This window comes from Acomys minous (genome assembly GCF_964271855.1).
Source record: "Acomys minous genome assembly, chromosome: 9".
NCBI lineage: Eukaryota > Metazoa > Chordata > Mammalia > Rodentia > Muridae > Acomys > Acomys minous.
This window is the reverse complement of record NC_140490.1, coordinates 64,022,301-64,043,346: the sequence shown is the minus strand read 5'-3', so window position 1 is coordinate 64,043,346 and position 21,046 is coordinate 64,022,301.

Here is a 21,046-nt window from a genome sequence, read left to right as displayed (position 1 = left end):
TTGAATTACACTGAGAAGGGAAAACAACATAGACATATGGAGTGGATGGAGGGAGGGAGGGGGGGAGGGGTGAGGAGGGGGAATAGGACAGAACGTGTGTCGGGAGGATGGCATGAAAGAGAACTGGGAGAGAGAACTGGAATCAATTTGGAGCGTGGGGATGGGGTAACCTCTGGGATGAGCTAGAAACCTAGGACAGTGGGAACTCCTGGGACTCTATGAGGGTGACCCTAGCTAAACTTCTAGCAATAGGGGATGGAAAACCTGAAACGGTCACCTCCTGTAACCAGGCAAAGGTTGTATTCCTTCCAAAGGAGGGATAGGGTTACCAACTCAGCCACAAAAACCTTCAACCCACAATTTTTTCCTTCCTCTTATGAGGTACAGGGGATAAAGAGGGAGCAGAAAGTGAGGGAATGGCCCAACTTGAGTCCCATGAGATTGAAAGCCCAGCCCTGATACTATTAATAACACTCTGCTATACTTGCAGACAGGAGGCTAGCATAACTGTCATCTGAGAGGCTTCACCCAGAAGCTGATGAAAACAGACTCAGAGACCCGCAGCCAATCATTAGGGGGAGCTCAGGGGATCTTGTGGAAGAGGGGGAGGAAGGATTGGAAGAGCTGGAGAGGTCAAGGGCACCGCAAGAAAACCAACAGAGTCAACTAACCTGGGCCCAGAGGGGCTCACAGAGACTGAACCACCAACCAGAGAACATCCATAGGATGAACCTAGGCCCCTTACATTTATGTAACAGATGTACAGCTTGGTCCTCATGTGGGACATCTAACAGCAGGACCTGGGGCTGTCTCTGACTCCATTGCCTGCCTTTGGTCCCTTTCCCCTAACTGGACAGCCTTGTCTAGCCTCAAGAAGAAGATGCTCCCAGTCCTACTACAACCTCATATGCCAAGGCAAGTTGATATTCATGGCTGAGGAGAAAAGGAAGGAGGCATAGAAGGAGGTGAAGTGAGAGCCTGGGAGGAAGACGAGGAAGAGGAAGCTCCTATTAAGATGAAAAGCAAATTAATTAAAAAACAAACCAACCAACCAACAAACAAGGAAGGACTGCCCCACAGCAGCCATCCCTCCAAATACCCTACAAACATAGACAACAAATACTGAACTTTTAGAAAGCAAGGATACACTCCTCTGGTCTTCCCACATTTCACCACAATTCCTTTCTGTGTAGCTACTGATACTTTCCACAGAAACTGCTCCACCACACCTCTGCAAGCCTAGCCCAGAGGAAGTGAGAGCTCAACTCATAGGTGTGGGTTGACATTCTTTTAAAAGATGGGATCTCACATCATAGCTCAGGCCGACCCAGAATTTGTGATGAGCCTCCCGCCCCAGCTTCCTAACGATTGGGATTTCAGGCACAAATCTCTACACTAAGCTCAGCTTAAGCCCCTTCTTTCATGTTGGTGGACGCCAGGCAAAGCCAGGGCCAGTGCAAAGAAACGAAAGAGCTGCCTTGAGACACAGTATGACTGCCTCAAGGGCAGTTCCCAAAAGGTAAAGTTCAAGGTAATCAATGGACTGGCCAGACCTGCTTCCCTCCTTAAACCTTGTTCAGAGTGGCCTCCCGCGTCTTCTGGTAGGTGGGTTCAATGCAGTCAGTTCAATGCAGTCTCCATTGTGGACTAATTAAATCAGTGAAAAGCCACTTGGATGTATGCATTCATACATCTGCCTATTATTCTGAAAATAAATTCCTTTTCTCAAGAGCACTTGGGTTGGGGAATTGGGTCTGCCCGACACTTAACTATCCCTCCCTAACATAAGAGACAAGGCTGTAACCCAAAGGAAAAAGGATCCCAGGAGTTCCCAAGGGCCATCGTCCTGTTCAATCTCCTTAGTGACAGGTGGTCCCTGTTTCTGTTTGCTTATTTACCTACATAAGCTGTTGTGAGGGTTTTATATTTAATAACTAAGGCAATGATAGATAGAAGGTACCAGGCAGCAGATATTATGTTCTACAGAGTTTATTAAATGAGCATCGGGGGAAGAAGGATACGAGAGAGAGAGAGAGAGAGAGAGAGAGAGGGAGAGAGAGAGAGAGAGAGAGACCACACATGGAGGGTCTGTCCTTTTATATGGCCCTGGGCAGGGTCACACCCCCCTATGGCAGGTAAGTGATGATGTCATAGGTGGGCGGACTGAAGCCAAATGCTAACAGAGGGCAAAAGATTTCTTTTCTTTTTCACCAGTGTTGAAACAGTACAGAGAATGGCATACACGGTTATTTAAGATGTTTTAAATGGCAGGGAATTTGAGAAATAAGCACTTAAAGGAACAAGGAAATCTGTGTGCTTTTATGCTTAGCTTTGATGTAAAGTGAGTGGTCACAGAGAAATATGTGGTCAAAGTAGGTGTATGATCCCGCTGTAATAAGCTGGGAGGGCTTAGCAAGGCTTGGTGGTTGGGATTGTGCCCCGTGTCCCGTCAGAGATAGGGAATCCTCTCCTCTGTGTACAGGGAAGTCACCTTTTCCTCAGGATCTTGTCATCTGCTTCAGGCAGAGGGCAGACCATTCATCCATCCCCTCCTTCAGGGGAGAAAGGGGTCAGAGAACCCTTCCAACTGCAGATTTTTCACAGAGGCCACCATGCTGCATTTGGGGGCTACACTTCCAGAACGCAATCCACTGACCTCCAAGCCAGTTCCTAACTGTGGTGGCTAGGTGCTGGCGAAGCACCAGGCCCCACCTCCGTCCCAAAGGAGCTGCAGCAGCAACACAAGTGACTAGTGGAGGCAGGTGCCTAAGTGGCCAGCTTGCCCTGGAAAGCTGCACAGACTCAGAGTGGAGCCACCTGTGAAGACTTCAGTTATTCCTTCTGGAAGCACAAAGGTACACAGCAGGGGCTGGCATCTGGTAGTCCTTGGAAGCAGGAAATTCATTGTCAGCAAGTTTAGGAGCCTGGTGTTCTCAAAGAGATCTTAAGCCAGGACTCCTGGGAATCAGCTGATTGTACTACAAATAAGGCTCCCCCTCCCCACCACCATTTGTCTGAGAGCCAGTTGATAAACAAGTACCAACACTGAGCTCAGTCCTGTTGGATAAAATGAGGTCTGTATGCTCCTCCCCCACCTTCACCCACTAGCAATAAAAACCACAGCAGCTTTCCCTGCTTCTCTGTACCTTCTTCCATCCCTGTAGATGACATCACAGTTACCTACTGTGGCGCCCGAGCCACCACAGTACCATTGGCAACAAGGACGCCAACCTGGCTTAGTATGATCAACTCTGTCTCGAGCTTGTCCAGTCTCCCTTCGAGTACATTCTCTCTTAAGGTGTCCTATCTGGCCACATCTGAAACATGTTTTTGGCAGGAATCCCCCAGAAGGTGACTGTCCCTGAACAGCAGAAGCTAATACTTGTCCCATTATGTGAGTAGTATCTATACTTCGGCAGATTTTCAGATAGTCATTCACACTTTTATATTCATAAGGCCGAAGGGCTTCCTGACAATACTTATTAGCATTTTCAAAGGCAAATTGTTTAATAATAGGCATGGCTCCTTCCACATCTCCAAAAATCCTTCCTGCCAATTGCATAAGGCGATCTACAAATTCCTGGAAGGGCTCCGAGGGTCCCTGGACCACTTTAGACAGCTCTTCTCCTGCCCGCTTATTAGGCAAGGACTTCCAAGCCCTCGTGGCGCAAGTTGCAATCTGCGCATACACACCTGGGTCATATTGTATCTGGGCACTAAGTTCAGTATACAAACCCATGCCTGCTAGCATATCCATGTTTCTCTGTGGAACCCTAGCTGCCGCATTACGTGCGGCGGTCTGAATACACTGTTCTTGGTAATCACTGAGCCAAAGCAAATAATCACCCCCACTGAGGACTGCTCTACACATTTGTTGCCAATCACTAGGTGTTAAGAATTGTCCTATGAAGGATTCAAAAATGGCAATCGTAAAAGGGGCATGTGGACCATAGGCCATAACTGCCTCCTTAAGCTGTTTTCTGTCTTTAAACTGGAGGGCTTCATGCTGTCTCTGCCTTTGCCCTGGGTTAGTTGGGTGAGGCACTTCCACTACTGGAAAGACCACTCCCCGAGGGGGAGCAGAAGGCTTTGCCAAAGACAATTGACTTTGATAATCTGGGTTATGTGCCAGGGGCCGCTCTCCTCCTTTCCTCTAGTTTCTTTTCCCTCAATCTTACACTCCTTCAACTTCTTCTTTAGGGCCCGTATCTCAGAGGTTAAAGTTGCCTCTTCCTCAGAATTAGAAGAAGATATATCAGAGACAATCTCAGACCGGGCCAAAGATTTTACAGATTGCTCCTCCTGCACTTCATTTAGGGCAAGTTCCAAACTTCCTAGCTGCTCTCTTATTTTATCGTCCTCGCTCCTAAGCGCATCTCTAACAAGACGCCATACCGAAAAGGTAGCGATAGGAACACTGTTGGACGCTTCATTTCGTAAAGTCCTCTGGAGATCAGACTTCACCTGATCCCAATCTTGGATATTTAGCTCTCCCAATACCATAAACCAAGGACTACTCAATTCTATTGTTTTTATAAAATCTTTAACACTCTCAGGCTTAATCCCAGTGCCTTGACCCTCTAACAATCTCACTACTTGATCCACCAAAACTGTGGACGAACCTGCAGCACCTATTTCCAATATGCCTATTTCCTACCTCCCTGAGGCGCTGGCCAGCTTCCCTGGGTGATCCAATCTGTCAGCTTCCTCCCTTCTTTCCCTGGTCTCAGTGGAACCTCAGCTTGTGGTGCCCACCTCACTGCGGTACCGAGTGGAGGGCGAGGGACTGCAGATTTAACTCATGCGCGCACACACACACACACACACACACACACACACACACACACACACACACACGTACACAATAACACAGCGGGTCCTTTGTGCAAAGAGAGCCACAGCCGCATCAGTGGTTTATTATTTCTATTTCCCAGAGTTCCAAAGAGCCTTCTTATAGGCAGCAAAAGAGGACTCCTCCTCCCAGGTGAAATCCCTCAAGAGGTGATTGCACACAGGAGGACAAGTCTTGAGGAAGGGAGGGGCACATTCTCAGAGCAGTAAACATGACTAGCTAACCAAGATGAACACAGTCATGGAAGCTGCTAGAAACAGGACATGAAACAGCAAGACAGGCAGGCAGCCCAGTCGGGCCTGGTTCCTACACCTACAGGGAGACAAAATGTGTCCGTTTGTTTCCCACTGTGATTTGAGGTTCATACTCTAGGGTGCAAAATGGGACGAGAAATTTGATATTGATCAAGCTATGCCCAAGTAGTGGTGTGAATGTTATGGGAGTAATGAACTTCTTTCTGGTTGGACTTGAAGTCTGCTCTTCAAGAAAGAACTCATGCCTGTGGCTTGGGTAGATCAGTAGCAGTAGCCCTAGGAGAGAGCCAGTGGCTAATATTGTGTTAAGTGGATAAGTAGATGCAGTATTAGGCTCCTCCCCCACATAGTCCACACAGGTTAGGGCATGTATGTCTCCATCCTTGTGTTAATAAATATAGATGCCCACAGCTAGTCAATGAATAGAGAACATGAGACTATGGTGGCCTCAGCCATAAGTAGGACATCGATATCAGTCGCATCCCTTGCTCTCGAGGCTCAGGGACCAACACGGAAGAGGGAGGTTAAAAGTCTGTAAGAGCCAGAGGCAGTGGGTGACCTGAGTGGAACTGCTTTCCAGACCGGACAGGGCCATTGTACACATGAACTTGCAGCAGTGGTGAATGTCGAATCCCAGCCGGGAAGGTATCAAGGTCGTGAAGTCTCACCCATATCTGCGAAGCGACTGCAGCTGATGGCTAACAGGAGAGGGAGAGTCACTTTCTCCATGTTCCAGGAGGTGGCCCTGTACCTGTGCACACACTGACTGTGCTAAGTGCAGTCAGTGCGCACATGAAGTTGGGAGGTGAAAGGAATGGGGTGAACTGGGAGGAAGCATTAGAGTGAAGAAGAGGGTTGAGCAAAACTATGTGCGTAGATAAAAGTCTCAAACAACAATAAAAAAAAATTAAAGAGCACATACAAAAGCTACCCCCTAGCCTTTAAGGGTTACCCAAGTAACTTTAGGGGTTCGGATGTTGCCAAAGGCATCTAAGTAGCAGATGATGAGCCAAGAGGATGAAAGAGACAGAAAAGCAAAGACGCACCAAACAGGGACAATAGAAAAGAGATCAGGTTGGGAGAAAATATACCGTGATCCAAGCCAGTGACTTCCCTTGCTGATCACCCTCAACAGGCAAAGATGGAAAGTGTTAGCTGTAAAGCTGAGTTCTTGTGGAGAAATCACGGAGATAAAGTTTCGCCTGCTGTTCTCTGAGAGGAGGCCTCGCCCCAAGGCCCAGCGTGGCCTGGAACTTTCTTTTTTTTTTTTTTTTCAGTTGCAAGCTTTATTTTTTTTCCTCCTTTATTAATTTATTCTTGTTACATCTCAATGGTTATCCCATCCCTTGTATCCTCCCATTCTTCCCTCCCTCCCAATTTCCCCTTATTCCCCTCCCCTATGACTGTTCCTGAGGGGGATTACCTCCCCCTCTATATGATCATAGGGTATCAAGTCTCTTCTTGGTAACCTGCTGTCCTTCCTCTGATTGCCACCAGGTCTCCCCCTCCAGGGGACATGGTCAAAGGTGAGGCACCAGAGTATGTGAGAAAGTCATATCCCACTCTCCACTCTACTGTGGGGAGTGTTCTGTCCATTGAGACAGAGGAGAGGACATTCTAGTGGGACTCTAGATGAGAGAATCATGGGAGAAAGGCAAAGTAGAAGGACCCAGAGGGTCCTAGAAGCCTACAAGTAGAACATTATGATAGGCAGATTTGGGCCCAGGGGTCCCGCTCAAACTAAGGCACCAGCCAAGGACAATACAGGCGGTAAACCTTAAGCCCCTACCCAGATCTGGCCTGGAACTTTCTATGTAGGCCAGGATTGCCTAGCATTTGAAGCCAGCATCCTCCAGCTCTCAGCCTGAAGAGCTGGCATTGAAGGCAGGAACTAGCCCAGCTGGCTGTTGTGTGGCTTGTGGAATGAAGTTGGAGAGTGTGTAATTAGCAGGTGAGGAAACCTTGGCAACTTTGTCTACACTTGGAAAGTTGTTATTGGAGTGCTGGGGTCCCAGTAAAGACTGAGGGGGTGGCAGTTGTTGTTTTTTTGTTGTTGTTTTGGTTTTTTTTTTCCCTGTGTGAAGAAAGTTAAGCCTTCACTCATCTAGGTGGTCCTGGGGAAATGTAACGTGGACCTTTTGATCTTGTTTTCTTCTTGCTGCACTGAGACCCACGTGCTGTCCTTTAGGACCCTGTGACTTAAGACAGTTACCATTACAGGATTTGACTTTGCCAGAAGCGTTTTAGTCTCAAACAGAAAACAAAAATAGATGCACTTCAAAATGATCCAAGTGTTATGCTTCTGATTTTTTTTTTTTAAAGCTTCCCAACCTAAAAGAAATTCCTGCCATTTGAAATAATCGCTGACGCTCCAACTCTCTGGAGAAACGTTAACAATTAAAAAGCTTTTATGTGGCCGGGCCCTTTGCCTGCCTGGCTAAACCGTGAGGGGCAGAGTGAACCCGAGACAGTAATAAGAAGGAGCTCAACAGGTATGAAGAAGGTTCCCTTTCCTCTAAAAGACATCACAACACATGCTTGCTTTAAAAAACAAAAAACAAAACAACAACAACAAAAAATTTGCCCTCAGCACGATGTTTCTAGCACAGGTCTATTGAGAACTCGCTGACAAGCTCACATGGGCTCTGATCCCAACTATCTCCCAGCCCCCGCCCCCACCACACCCACACCCACACCCACATTTAAATCATTTGCAGGAAGCAGGAGTAGAAGACATTGCTTCAAAGACATAAACGTTCTTTGTCAAGGTCAGTAATCCTCACTGTTGGTGTGTTCCAGGGAATGTGGGGGGAAGGACCCGCTGTAACCCGATAACCCTGAAGCCAGAGCACAAACCACTGCCCTCTTCTCAGGCAGCTGCCTGGACAGGTGACTTGGGAGCAGTGGAAAAGTCAATGAAGAGGAGATGTCAAGATTCGTGCAGGCAGAAAGACTTCTTCTGTCTTTAAAAAGGAAAGAAACTTATTTCATCTCTACATGTATAAACGATTATGCATCTAGAAACAATAATGGGCCTTTTTTTTTTTGTGCCAGTGTCAGATGAGCATGTGAAAGTGTTAAATGCAGAGCCTTTGTATTTCATTTGGGAGTGGTTAGGTTCCAAGATCTGAGCAGCCTACCACAATATATAAAATTTGAATCAAATTGTTAGCTTGCTTTGTTAATTAAAATTAAAATATATACAAAACAAAATATATCCATCACCACCCTGCCTTCGATGTTTTTCCTTTTTCAGGTCTAGAGTTTGAACCCTGGGGCTTGCACACACCAGGCAAGTGCCCTGCCTCTGAGTTATGTCTCCAGCAGTCTCTTTACTTTTTTGACTCTTGAGACAGGGTCTCACTAAGTTGCCCAAGATAGTCTCAAACTCTCTCTGTAGTGCAAGCAGGCTTGGGATGCTCCCGGCTTAGCCTCATGAGCAGCTTGTGTTACAGGCCTGTACCACCAGGCCTGGCTCTATCATACATAGCCTTTTTTAAAAGTGCACAAGTCAGTAGTATTAAGTCTATCCACATTGCTATGCAATCAATCTCCATACTGCTGCCTTCTTCTTCTTCTTCTTCTTCTTCTTCTTCTTCTTCTTCTTCTTCTTCTTCTTCTTCTTCCTCTTCCTCTTCCTCTTCCTCTTCCTCTTCTTCTCTTTGTCTTCATTTCCCCTGCCACCGTGTGTGTGTGTGTGTGTGTGTGTGTGTGTGTGTGTGTGCCTTTCATACTTGTTCTGAGAATCAAACCCATGCTTAAATGTGTCATCTCCCTAGCAAAACTAAACCTGATATCTGTGAAACAACTTACTGTTAACAAGTTTTTATTTATAACAATTTTGTGTGTTAAACTACTGAAATTCATTACACTAAATTAAGACTAAATCTGGCCATGATAACACTTGTAGTCCCATTAATAAAAAGGGGAGGTAGAAGGATTGCCATGATTCTACACCAGCCTGGGCAAGATAGTAAGACCTTATCTAAAAGGAAAACAAACAAACAAACAAACAAAACTTAATCATAGTATCATGGTCTTTGCTAGTCTTTATTTTTTAGTTACATTGTTTGTTTATGTATACACACACACACACTATGAAATATGTAGAGATTGGAGAAGTCAATTCTCTCCTACAGTATGAGGCTCAGGGATCAAACTCAAGTCCTCAAGCTTGGTGACAGGTACCTCTGACCCACTGACCCATCTCAACAGACCAGGTCTTGCTAGTCTTTACAGAAAGCTTCTCGTTTGGGAGTATTATCCCACCAACTAAGCAGTCTATTTGTATAGTGAGTAAGGGACTTGGAGCTGACTGAAGCTCACAGCCTTAGGACATAAAACACGCATGTTAACGTCCAGTGGCTTGCTGGAGCTGAGCCACAGATGTCTCCGGCGGCCTTCAACAGCCAGTGTGAAAAGAGAAGCAGAGGCAGTTACAGGAATCCAAAGCTAATCTCCTGAACTCTCTTGAGACCAGGCAGAAAATGAGTTTCAGGCAGGGCTGTGAGTGAAGAGTGAAAACAAAAGGTGCATGAGAGATTAAAGCCAAAAGAGCTGGAGGCGGGATAAAAATGGATGGCTCCCGAGCAAGAATCAAAAGGATATTTGAGCATCCTTTTTGAGTTCAAGGATGCAAGGACTGTATGCAATTTACTTGCCCTAAGCTGGGGATGAGAGAGTTCAAAGGCTCCAAAAACTAGGAAATGGTAACTGCATTAGGAGATAGAGATGGTGGGGCTGTGTGGGTGTGGGGCAGGCAGGGGCAGAAGGGTATTTGGGTGTTTGTGTGTGTGTGCATATGTGTGTATCTATACGTGTGTATGTGAGTGTGTGTGTGTGTGTGTGTGTGTGTGTGTGTGTGTTGTATGCATGCTCATATACATGGAGACTGGAAGTTGATTGGATGTTTTCCACTACCTTACTTTTAAAAATATATTTTATTAATTTATCCATACATATTACATCTCAATTGTTTTCCCCTCCCTTGTATCCTCCCATTCCTCTCTCCCTCCCATTTCCCTCTTACTCCCCTCCCCTATGACTGTGACTGAGGGGGACCTCCTCCCCTTGTATGTGCTCATAGAATATCAAGTCTCTTCTTGGTAGCCTGCTATCCTTCCTCTGAGTGCCACCAGGCCTCCCCATCCAGGGGACGTGGTCAAATATGGGGCACCAGAGTTCGTGACACCACCTTATTTTTGAGACCGGATTTCTTACTGAACCTGGAGCTCACCTACACAGAGAGACTAACACTGAGGATCCTCCTGCTTCTGCACACACACACACACACACACACACACACACACCCTACCCAGCATTTTTATGGCTTCTGTAGATCTGAACTCAGGTCCTGAGTTGTATAGCAAGCATTTTACCAACTGTGCCATCTCGCCAGCCCCAAGCACTGTTGAGTTGCTCATTACATACTGCATATGTGTACCAAGCCGTCATACTGTACCTCTACCATACGAACAAAAACACAATTTTTATATATCCAGTAAAGGAGAAAAATTTACAACAAAAATGCTGACATAGATTTCAGAGTATCTAGTAGAGAGTGGGTTCAAAGTCAGGTCACAAGCGAGTAAAGGAAAATTCACTCTCAAATTGATTTCTAAGGCAAACACTTCAGATCAGTATCCCAGGATCAAGTATATTTCCATCCTTTTCTTCCTGTATGATGCACTGACTTTATAGGGTACCAGGATTATCTTCTAATGAGGAAAATTCTTGGAATGCTGGCAGAAGTTGACCAGAGTTGAAAATCAGTCTCTTAGAATACATGGCACGATGTTCTCAAGAGCCACAGAAGGAAACAGCCAAAGGGCAGCGTTGAGGGCAGCACTCGCTGCTTGACTTCGAAGGCATTTTAGCAGCATTTCCTAAATCAGGAATTTTCAAGCACAAGTCACATTGCCTTCACAAAGCAACCTCCCAGGTCTATAGAGCCAGAGTACCACACTCATAGACCTTTACAACAGCTGCCGGTGCACTTGGATTGTAACAGCCCATAAACTGAAGGAATCTCTGGGATTTGCCTGGAGGACAAGTTCCACGGGTCACCATAAGAATAATTTAAATACCTCCAAGCTTCCGTTTTGTTTGTTTGTTTGTTTTTTATGGAGTATGCCTATGGTAATAGTACCTTTAAAAAATCATGGGAAGAAAGGAGAATCAAATCAGAGGCAGGAAAGTGCTAAGCAGATTTAAAAATGGAGCACGGCCCTGCCCCCCCCCCGTCCCCCGCCCCCAGGAGCAAATTATCCGCATCTGAGATAGCTACAAAGATACAACATCTAGAAAGACCAAAACTTGAAGCCAAATTAAGGGCCACAAGAGCTGGAAATGAAGGGAACTGAAGGCAGAAAAGGGACATGAAGCTGCCTCTGGCTGCTGTAATGCTAGCTTCTGTGGAGAGAGAGTGAGGTCCTGGGGGTGTGGCTTGGGGGTAGAACACTAACTATTCGTTCGTTAGGGCTGTGATGGAAAGATCCTACAGGCTGGGTAGCTTAAATGGCAGCAATGTATTTACTCAGAGAGCTGGAGGCTTAGCAAGATGGGTTTCTCCTGTGGCTTCTCCTTGGCTTGCAGATGGCTGCCATTTTGAAATAGTATAGCTATGATTGATACTCTCATGATCCCCATGTGAGCTTTCCTCTGTACATGGATCCCCATATGACTTTTCCTCTCTACATGGATCCCCATGTGACCTTTCCTCTGTACATGGATCCTCGAGGTATCTTCCTCTTCATATTGAGCAGTGCCCATCTTCATATCTTTCCCCAAATACAGTAATAATTTTTGTAAAAAAAAAAATTGGGAGTTAGTTAGGGCTTCAACATATAAATTTGTGGGCGGACCCAATATATTGTGTATCAGGGGCCAACAAGACCAGTTCACTAGGCCTAGAGAGGCAGTGAGGAAATTAGAAAATCACATTCCTTATCAGTGGCCTTACATGAAAAGAGTGGGGAAGCCAACAGCCCAACTTTTGTAGGTACAGATGTGAACTTAAAACTTCTCCTTCTTGCATGGTCTTGAAAGTCTGCCAAAGAAATTGATCTGCAATACATGCTCAGGACCCCTGGCACCCCAGGTCCCCTACCAGAAAATAAAAACTTTACCAGAGGGACATTTTTACAATCCCAGCTATGACAAAGATTTTTTTCAATCATACTAAAAGTTGATCCACATTGAAAACATACAACTTGGGCTGCCCTAGGAGCTCTAGGCTATGGGCATACAAGGAGTCACTATCTCAAAACAAAACAAGCACACAGAGCTAAACATGGGCAAACACCTGTGATGGCAGCTCCCAGGAAGATGAGATAGGAAAATCATGAGTTCAAGGTCAGTATGAGCTATACAGAAAGTACTTGTGAAAAACATAAAGAAAGAAAGATATAAAACAACAACAGAATAAAAGTACAAATGACAGAACTGGGTATGGTGGCAAATACCTGTGGTCCTAGTACTTGGGAAGTAGAGACAAGTCAACAGTTGACAATCATCTTCAGCTATCGTAGGCTCCATGAGATCCTGTATGTAAACAAAACAAAACAAAACAAAACAAAAAACCAACAACAAAAGCCCAAGTGATAACAACTGCAATAAGAGTGATTTCAGCAAAGAAAACGGTTCTCAATACACCCCCTAGGTTACCAGGGAACTTCCTAGAACACTTCAAGAATCAGAACACTCAAGAGAGGACCTTACTAGTGGGCATTTCGGCAATCCCTCCAGGACCTCAGAGCAAGAAGCATTGGGATGGAGGGGTCAGCTGTCCACCAAGGTCAAGACGATTCTGCGCAATACTTCCTCTCTAACAGCCACATCTTAGCACTGGTGCCACATTGTGCACTGCCCCATCATTGGCCTTACACTCAATTAGGGTCACCTCTCTCTCTCACTCCTAGCCGATTGCCCCTACTCACTGTTCTTCTCTGGCAAAAAGCAGGTGCCCAGTGTGCTTTCACTGAGCTGTGTGTGGCGTGTTCACTAGAATGAATAGATCCTAGTGGTGCTATTTAAAATGGGGTGGTCATCTGCTACTACCGCCAGCATGGCTAAATTTAAAAATCACAACCATAAAGTGAAGGAATCACTCCTGCAGGACTGCCCTGGCTTATGGTCTGTAAAATAGCTATATTTGAAGACCTTGCTAGGCTATTGAGATCTTAAATCAGAGCCACTGTGATGATGCACTTGGGACCCTCCTGAGGTGACAGGACTATTGACATGCCATGTGGAAGGAGAGGGGAGTCCTGGGTCCTTCAGATCTTCACGTGGTTCCTCCCTTCCCAGAGATTCCAATCCCTCTACATAAGAGGTAAACAGTTCACTGGGATGGGACTTCTCAGTGGTGTTATTACCCATTTGTCACCCAGGGGATTTCTTGGTGACTATAGCTGCCTGTGAGTCACCCACATTCCCATAGATAACGCCAGTAAACACATTAGCTCACCAATGACTTGAATGGAATCCTTTGGTCTGTTGATACTCTCTCTACCTGGGGAAAGATGTTTCTTTACATTTCCTCAGGAAAAGTCACACAATATCTCTATTCTGTATCTCCACACTGGAAATCTTTCCCTCTGGAAATTCCTGTCTCTACACATGACATTCATTCTTAAGGCAACCAGCCATAAGGGACTTGCCCTGCTGCTGTGTGGTAGCATCAGGGCTTAACTAGTTACAGCTGCAATGTACTTTTCCCAAATAAGGTCATAACACAAGGTACTTCAGGCTTCAGGGGGGGAGGATGGCACAGTTCAACCTACAATAGACACATACAGCACAAGACATACATCTTAAATTACGTGACAGTGTAAATAGAAACCAATGCCATGTAGTATTTATGGACATATAAATGCATAGTAAATGTATAAAACACATATGAGAAGAAAAACAAACATTGCTCTAAAGAGGGAGAACAGGAGGGAGTCGGAGAGGAGGTAGGACTAAATTTTCACATTCAATTATTTAAAAATATGACAAACTACAGCTGAACATTCAGATGAAAGTATTTATCTTACTCCATTTTTTACTGCTGTAACTAGTGCCCATGGCCAGCTAGAAGTTTGTTTGGCTCATAGTTCCAGAGGCTGGGAAATAAACCATGGCTCTGTTTCTGGTGGGGGCCCTCCTTCTGTGTCATAACGTCACAGAGGACATGGTGTGACAGAAAGAACATGCTAGCTCAGGCTTCCTTTCACCGCCTTACAAAGCTACTAAAGCTATAGCATGTGAACTTAGGGGGACACAACCAGGCTGTACCCATGATTGTGGTAGCTGTCACCTTATTCCCTGATATGTTTCTGTAGGTCTGAAATATTTTGATGTTCTGTTTATTTATCTGAAACTGTAGCAATAGGAAAGTAATGCTCCTTGATCTGATGAAGTGGACATGTTTGGACATGTCCAGATGAAAAGCAATATTAAGATCATTCTGGTAAAGACATCAGGAAGCACTGAGGAGCAGGTGATAGTCAAAAAGGACCTACTTGTGAGAGTTGAGTCAAGAGCCGGCCCAGACTGCACGGGGATAGATGGAGTCCACGTCCAGCCAGCAGCCACAGGAATGGGACAATGTGGCAAGTTGATACAGCCAAAGAGGACGACACACAAGTAGAAGAGACACTGCCAAGGTCAACAAGAAAGGCAAGGCTGCAACATAGGTGTCAGCAAAATACACATTATCCAGGTCCAGAAACGCTATCCAGATAGACAGACATCCAAGGGGCAAGTCAAGATGAGTTGACAGGATGGGAACACCACTGGTTCAAGCAAGATGGGATTTTGTCTGGGTTCCAGAGAAGAAACTATGTTCCCACAGCTTCCCCACTGACAGGTGGAAAATGAATGACCAACAGCCAGCTGTACCCCCAAATCACTGGAAGCTGGGTGTTGAGAGCTTTCCCTGCAACTCAGAGCAAATGCCAGAAGACAGCACCAAGGAGTTCGATTGGTTCGAGCTGGTCTATTTCTAAGTAGTTAGAAAGATGTAGCACTTAGTATTTCATTTAATACTTACACTGATCCAATGGTGTTGGCACCCACTTCACAGATAAAGAAACTGAGGCTCGGAAAGGGCACATAACCTGCCAGGTTGCACACATTATCCTGTTCTTTTCTCTTTCGGAACTGGGAAAGTTTACTGCCAGATACTTGAAGGAGGGAGAGCTGGCTTCTCAAAACAGGGTTGCCTCCCAGAAAGAGTGGCCAGCAAAGCTGAGCTCAAACCTCAGCTGTTCAGGTCCAGCACTCACAACCTGGGTCTCTATGCATTAAGAGTGTCGATCTCACTCTTAGGCACTGGAGACACACCAATGAATGAATCTGATAAAGTCTGTGTTCTGCTCTTCCCTGGATCTTAAATAACAAATATGGGGCTGGAGGTTTTTATTTTTTTTTAAAGATATAGAGGGGGTGTGTGTAGTACCTTGGGGTAGTTGCAAGGCAAAAAGGTGTAATCCGGGAACTGTACCTTTAGGCGGCTCTGCTCCCTGTAAAGGCCAGGATTTTTGAAAGACACTTCTAATCATTTTAGAAGGGACAAAACTGTAACGATGACCTTTGAGCTGCAAAAGACAAGAAGGAGACTCGTCCTGATGGGCTGCGTGCCAGCAGGGAGACCCTGGTCTGCCTGAGTACACAGTGATTATTATGCTAGCCTGAGGAGGAAAAAAAAAAGTCAATTCAAAAACTGCTTGTTCATGTCATGGTAAATCCGTAATGGTTTTAATGAAAATTCTTCTCCTTCATGAGATATTTTCTATTTTAAAGAAGAATGGCAAATTAATACAGCACTCCCAATAGCCTTTAAGTCAAGTTTAATTGGGGCAATCCCCTCCAGTGAATCCGGGGATGACATTCATCTTCTCTGCCTGGGTGGAATGTTAAACTAGAGGCAGGGGTGAAATGTCAAAGTAAAATAATGCTAATAATTATTCCGAATGTTACATTCTCCTTGACTTTGGAATTTAAAGGGCCAAAATGAAGGCTTTTTGTCAAAAGTCAAGAAGTCATCTAGAGACGTGGCTGACATTTATGATTAATGTAATCTGGGATTATTAGGAGAGAAATGTAGGCTATGATTAGCTTCTCACATCTCAGTATTTCATTTTTTATATTATTATAGGAGCCATATAGTATATGGATATAAAAAAATGCTGACATGCGGTGGATAATCCTAATCTCCTGGAAATTTCAAAAGGAAACCTCTAGAGAGAGCCCTTTTTAATTAAAGTGGCAATGACCAAATAATTAAATTTATAGCACTGTAGTGAAAGAGAGAAGAAAATGACCCCATCCAAGGCTAGATAATGATTTCTGAGGCACAACACACATGTGCACACAAAAGAAATCAAGCCTCTATCTGCCGGGGCCTGTCCCTTCAGAGAATTTTCTGGTTCATTTGCAGTGACAAAAGAGACAAAGCACAGCCCTCCATGCTATACCCTGAGCTGGCAACTCTGCTGCCTCAGAAAAAATGAGGCTGTGGCTGAGAGCAGAGGCCTTCTGGAGGAGGAGAGATGGCTTTCGGAGCTTCTGGGGAAACACAGCTCTCACTGAAAAATAGAGCTCTGGTCTAAGGCTGGAGCTGGGAAGCATGCAAAGGTACAATGGGCCCTGTTTCTTAGAACTCAGTCCTTGCTCCAGGCTGCTGCCTTCCCTGGGAAATGCTTGGCCTTCTCTTGCCCTTCCTGAAGCTTGCTTGAATGCAGCAGAAATGCCAGAGGCGCATAGAAGAGGGACAATGTGAGACTCATTCCTGGGAAGAAGGAGGAGGAGGAACAGGAGGAGGAGGAGGAACAGGAGGAGAAGAAGAAAGAAGAAGAAGAAGAAGAAGAAGAAGAAGAAGAAGAAGAAGAAGAAGAAGAAGAAGAAGAAGGAGAAGAAGAAGAAGAAGAACTTTTAAGAGATATGGGGAACGGGAGATAAAATACTTAACTCTTGTAAGGCCCTGCGTTAAGTCCTCCAACAGTGAAAAATTAATAAAAATAAGATACCAAAAGTGAGAAACTTATGCCACACAATCAAGCAGTGTGTGTGTACATGTAAACACACACACACACATATATATACATATGGTATGTATACACACATATACACATTGTGAATATATATATTATATATATAATTCTGTTATATATATTATATGTTATATATATAATTATGTTATATGATCAAACATCTAACATGGTACACCATACCTTCTATTTAAGTAGTATTATATTATTTGTATGTTTTTCTCCATCAAGGACAGTGGGGAGACACAAAGAGAACAAAGGAAGAAGAAGTGAGAGAGCTGGAGGAAGAAAGACAAGGGAACAGCAGATATGGAGAGAAAAGTGAGAGGAAGGAGAAAATGCCAAGACCCACAAGTGTGGCTTTTGGTACATCATAGTGTACATCACTGACATTTCTAGTAATGATCACCTTCATAGTAATGAGGAAGCAGATTCTCTAGCTTGAAGCTTCTGTCTCAGGTTCAGCTCAGCTACCCTGGTGGCAGCTGAAATTCTGTGCTGGCCAAGAAAAAAAGCAGGCTCTCCCACAATTAGAGTTGTCTTGGCTTCAAGCATTTGACATCAGAGGAAGTTAAGAGAGACCTTATTTGAGCCTTGTGTAGCTCTGGACACTGAGGCAGGAGGATTGAAAATTTTACTCCAGGCTGGGCTACAGAGTGAGAACCTATCTGATAAACAAGGGGAGGAGGTAGAGAAGGAAACAAAACCCACCAAACCAACCAACCAAAACATGCCAACAACAGTGAAGGTAGACTATTTCAAAAGGATGTGTATAAGCACTTTTTACAATTGCATGTTGCTTGTGAAAATAAATGGAAGTAGAGTGCTTGAAAATCCCAATAAGGTTGAGTCAAATTTGTTCAAAAGCCTTCTAACTCAATATAACCAATGCAAAGACTAGAAGAAAATCTTTTAAAGCGTTCAAGTCTGAGATGTGGCCATTATCATAGCCCAGGTCATTCCAACCCCTGAAATGCCATTGTTGGAAATGAGTCCTTCCACTGGCATCTCTAGAACTTGGAAGGCAAAGCCACAGGGCACAAGGAAAAGATGCAAGTGGAAAGATCTCTAACCATCAAAACTCATCACTGTCACATGACAGCGGGGGGGGGGGGGGGACAGGGCAGGGGGGGACCAGGTTGTAACCACTAAGACTTCCCCCATAGCTCCTCTAGCATTTCAGCATTCTTGGTGGCCCTGGGATGTGGTGATACAAAAGACATTGTGCCACTTGAGGTCTAGTGGGAGAAACAGAGAAGCCAGACAGCAGTGGAAACAGGGCTGAGAGCCTGTCCATTGGCAGAGGTTGTAGAGAAGTGTGGTGGAGAGACAACGCCAGAATCTGGTTTAGGAAACTTGTTAGAGGGTAAGAAGAGTAGAGAACGCCCTGAATGAGTGTTTAAGAGAGGGAGAAAGTCCCCAGTGAATGCATATTGCTGATATGGGAACAGCCATGTAAGAATGCCACTGTCTCAGACCCAAAGGAACTGGCAAAGGCTTCCTCTGGGTGAGGCTCAGAGGAGCGGCAAAGGTGTCCTCTGGTCTGAGTACAAGTCTTTATAAACAATTGAGAAGTGCATGAAAAAAACTAGTAGCTGAAGATTCTTCCTCCCTGATGACTGTAAACTAAGAGACCTCCCCAGAGACCTCCTCCCAAGAGTAGCTAATTTCCTCTCTTCTGTCTGTATGTAATAAACACAATGAGCTTCCAGTGATGGTGCAGTTGGTGGCACTCCATCCATGCTCACACTTCCTGACCACCCCCCCCTCCCCGCAACTGGGTTTCTCTGTGTAGCCTTGGCTGTTCTAGAACTTGCTTCATAGATCAGGCTAGCCTCATACTCACAGAGATCCACCTGACTCTGTCTCCCAAGTGCCCAGCTTCCTCTGTGCTCACTCTCGATCCCCAGCACATGTGTCAGTCTGCCTGTCCTGTCTTCATTCCTTCATCTCTCCAGTCATTTTGCAGGGCCATGTCATCCTAGAAGTGGCACGAGGGAGCAGCTCTGAGCTGAAATTGTAATTAAAAAAAAAAAGAATAATGTGTTTGTTACTGTTCTCATTGACTTGAGAGCTGACAGGAAGCTTAGGGAAGGAGGAGGTTATGTTGGCTTGCGGTTTAAGAGTACACAACTCATCCTAATAGAGAAGGGCATGGTGATGGGGGCAGACGGCAGCGGGATACACTGATTCTGCAATCAGAAAACAGGGGGGTAAAATGTGGTATTCAGATCACTTTCTTTTGTTTATTAAGGTCAAGATCCGAGGCCATGGAATAGTGCTGTCCATATTCAGGGTGGGTCCCTTCGGTTAAACCTTTCTGGAAACGTACAACTTAAGAAGTATTTACATGAGTCTTTTTTCAAATAGTTCCCATTTGCTATTGTTATTATCATGGATTGATTGGTTTGGTGTTTATTTTTTGCCCCGCCCACCCATTTGGTTTGGTTTTTGTTTTTGAGATACAAGGTCTCACTATGCAACCCAGCCTAGGCATATGCAGAAATATGTTTCCATGGTGATTAGCAATGCCATCCAGCTCAGGATCAAGAGTAGCTATCACAACGAGGAATTAGACAAGAAGGAAGAGTGGAGTAGGCAAGAGTGTGCAGGGTGGAGTGGGATGCACCTCAATGGGAGTTTTCCTTCCCTCCCAAGGAAACAACGCACGAGAGTACAGCAACCCACAGCTCAATAAATGGCAGTATCGGCATATGTGACAGAACACAGATGTCACACTTAACCTCTCTTTTCTCTTCTGTCACGGTATGCTAGTGTCACTCTCAGCTCCATCCATCACAGCTTGGTCTCCAAGGTAGTGTTATTGGGAGATGATGAAACTTTCAGGAGGAATGGCCTAATGAGAAGCCCTCAGGTCATCCCAGTGTCCTCTGGGTGACGTGAAACCTTGACCCAGTATGTGTGTGTGTGGTGTGTTGAACACAGTGTCCAGATCCACACCCCCAACAAAGTAACCATATGTCAGGGAAGAAGAAAGGACTCATGGGTAAGTAGAATGCATGTGTCATTAAAGTCATTTCCTCTACTGTGGGTCCTTCTTTGGAAAGAGGCAGATATAGCCAGCTGGAGAAAAAGGAGTTGAGTTGTAAAGGCTATTTGAGGGTGGGGAAGGGTATCCGTCAGCAACAAGAAAAAGAAGGCAGAGTTCCACACAGGACTCTTAGAGCTCCAAAGTATCAGCAGAAACAGGGACATGAGAGGAGATGGCCGTGGGCTGGTAAGGGGAGCAGAGAGGAAGTGAGGAGTGGCTTCCAGCGAAGCACTCCCTCTCTGCAGGGGAGGAGTGGAGACTGAAGACAGGACACTTGTAAAAGTAAGCTTGTTTATGACTTCAGATAAGAGGATCATCAGTTGCAAGGTTATAAAAATGAACTCGTCTGAGGCCTAGAGGACCACCAGCCACAAGATTTTAGACTTGAGGAAACCACTGGAAAATTCAAAGTGAAAAGACACAGGCTCGTTTTAAAACATCACCCTTGGGGACAAATGGAAACAGCCAGAGCTTTGTCCTAGTGCAAATGAGAGGCTCTGCCCCGCAGCAACCCTAGAGACAGAAGCCTTCACATTGTCTCAACTTACAGCTCAGTAGTTACAGCTTGGTCACTAACTAGTAGGTTAAAAGATGTCCTCCTTCTAATGCCTTAGAAAGCCCATTTCTATAACTTTTAGATGTGAAAAGCAATGCTATAGTATTAATATCCACAGATATACCCTCATCTCCTAAAACAGTTTATTAACCTAATTAGTAAATATATTCACACTGATTGGAAACATTCTGTTTTTAATTAAAAATTATATCCACCAGACTGATAAACCAGGTTAATCATCATATTTGGCCCTGGAACAGTCTCAGCTATTTCCTAACATCAAACCAAACCTCTAAG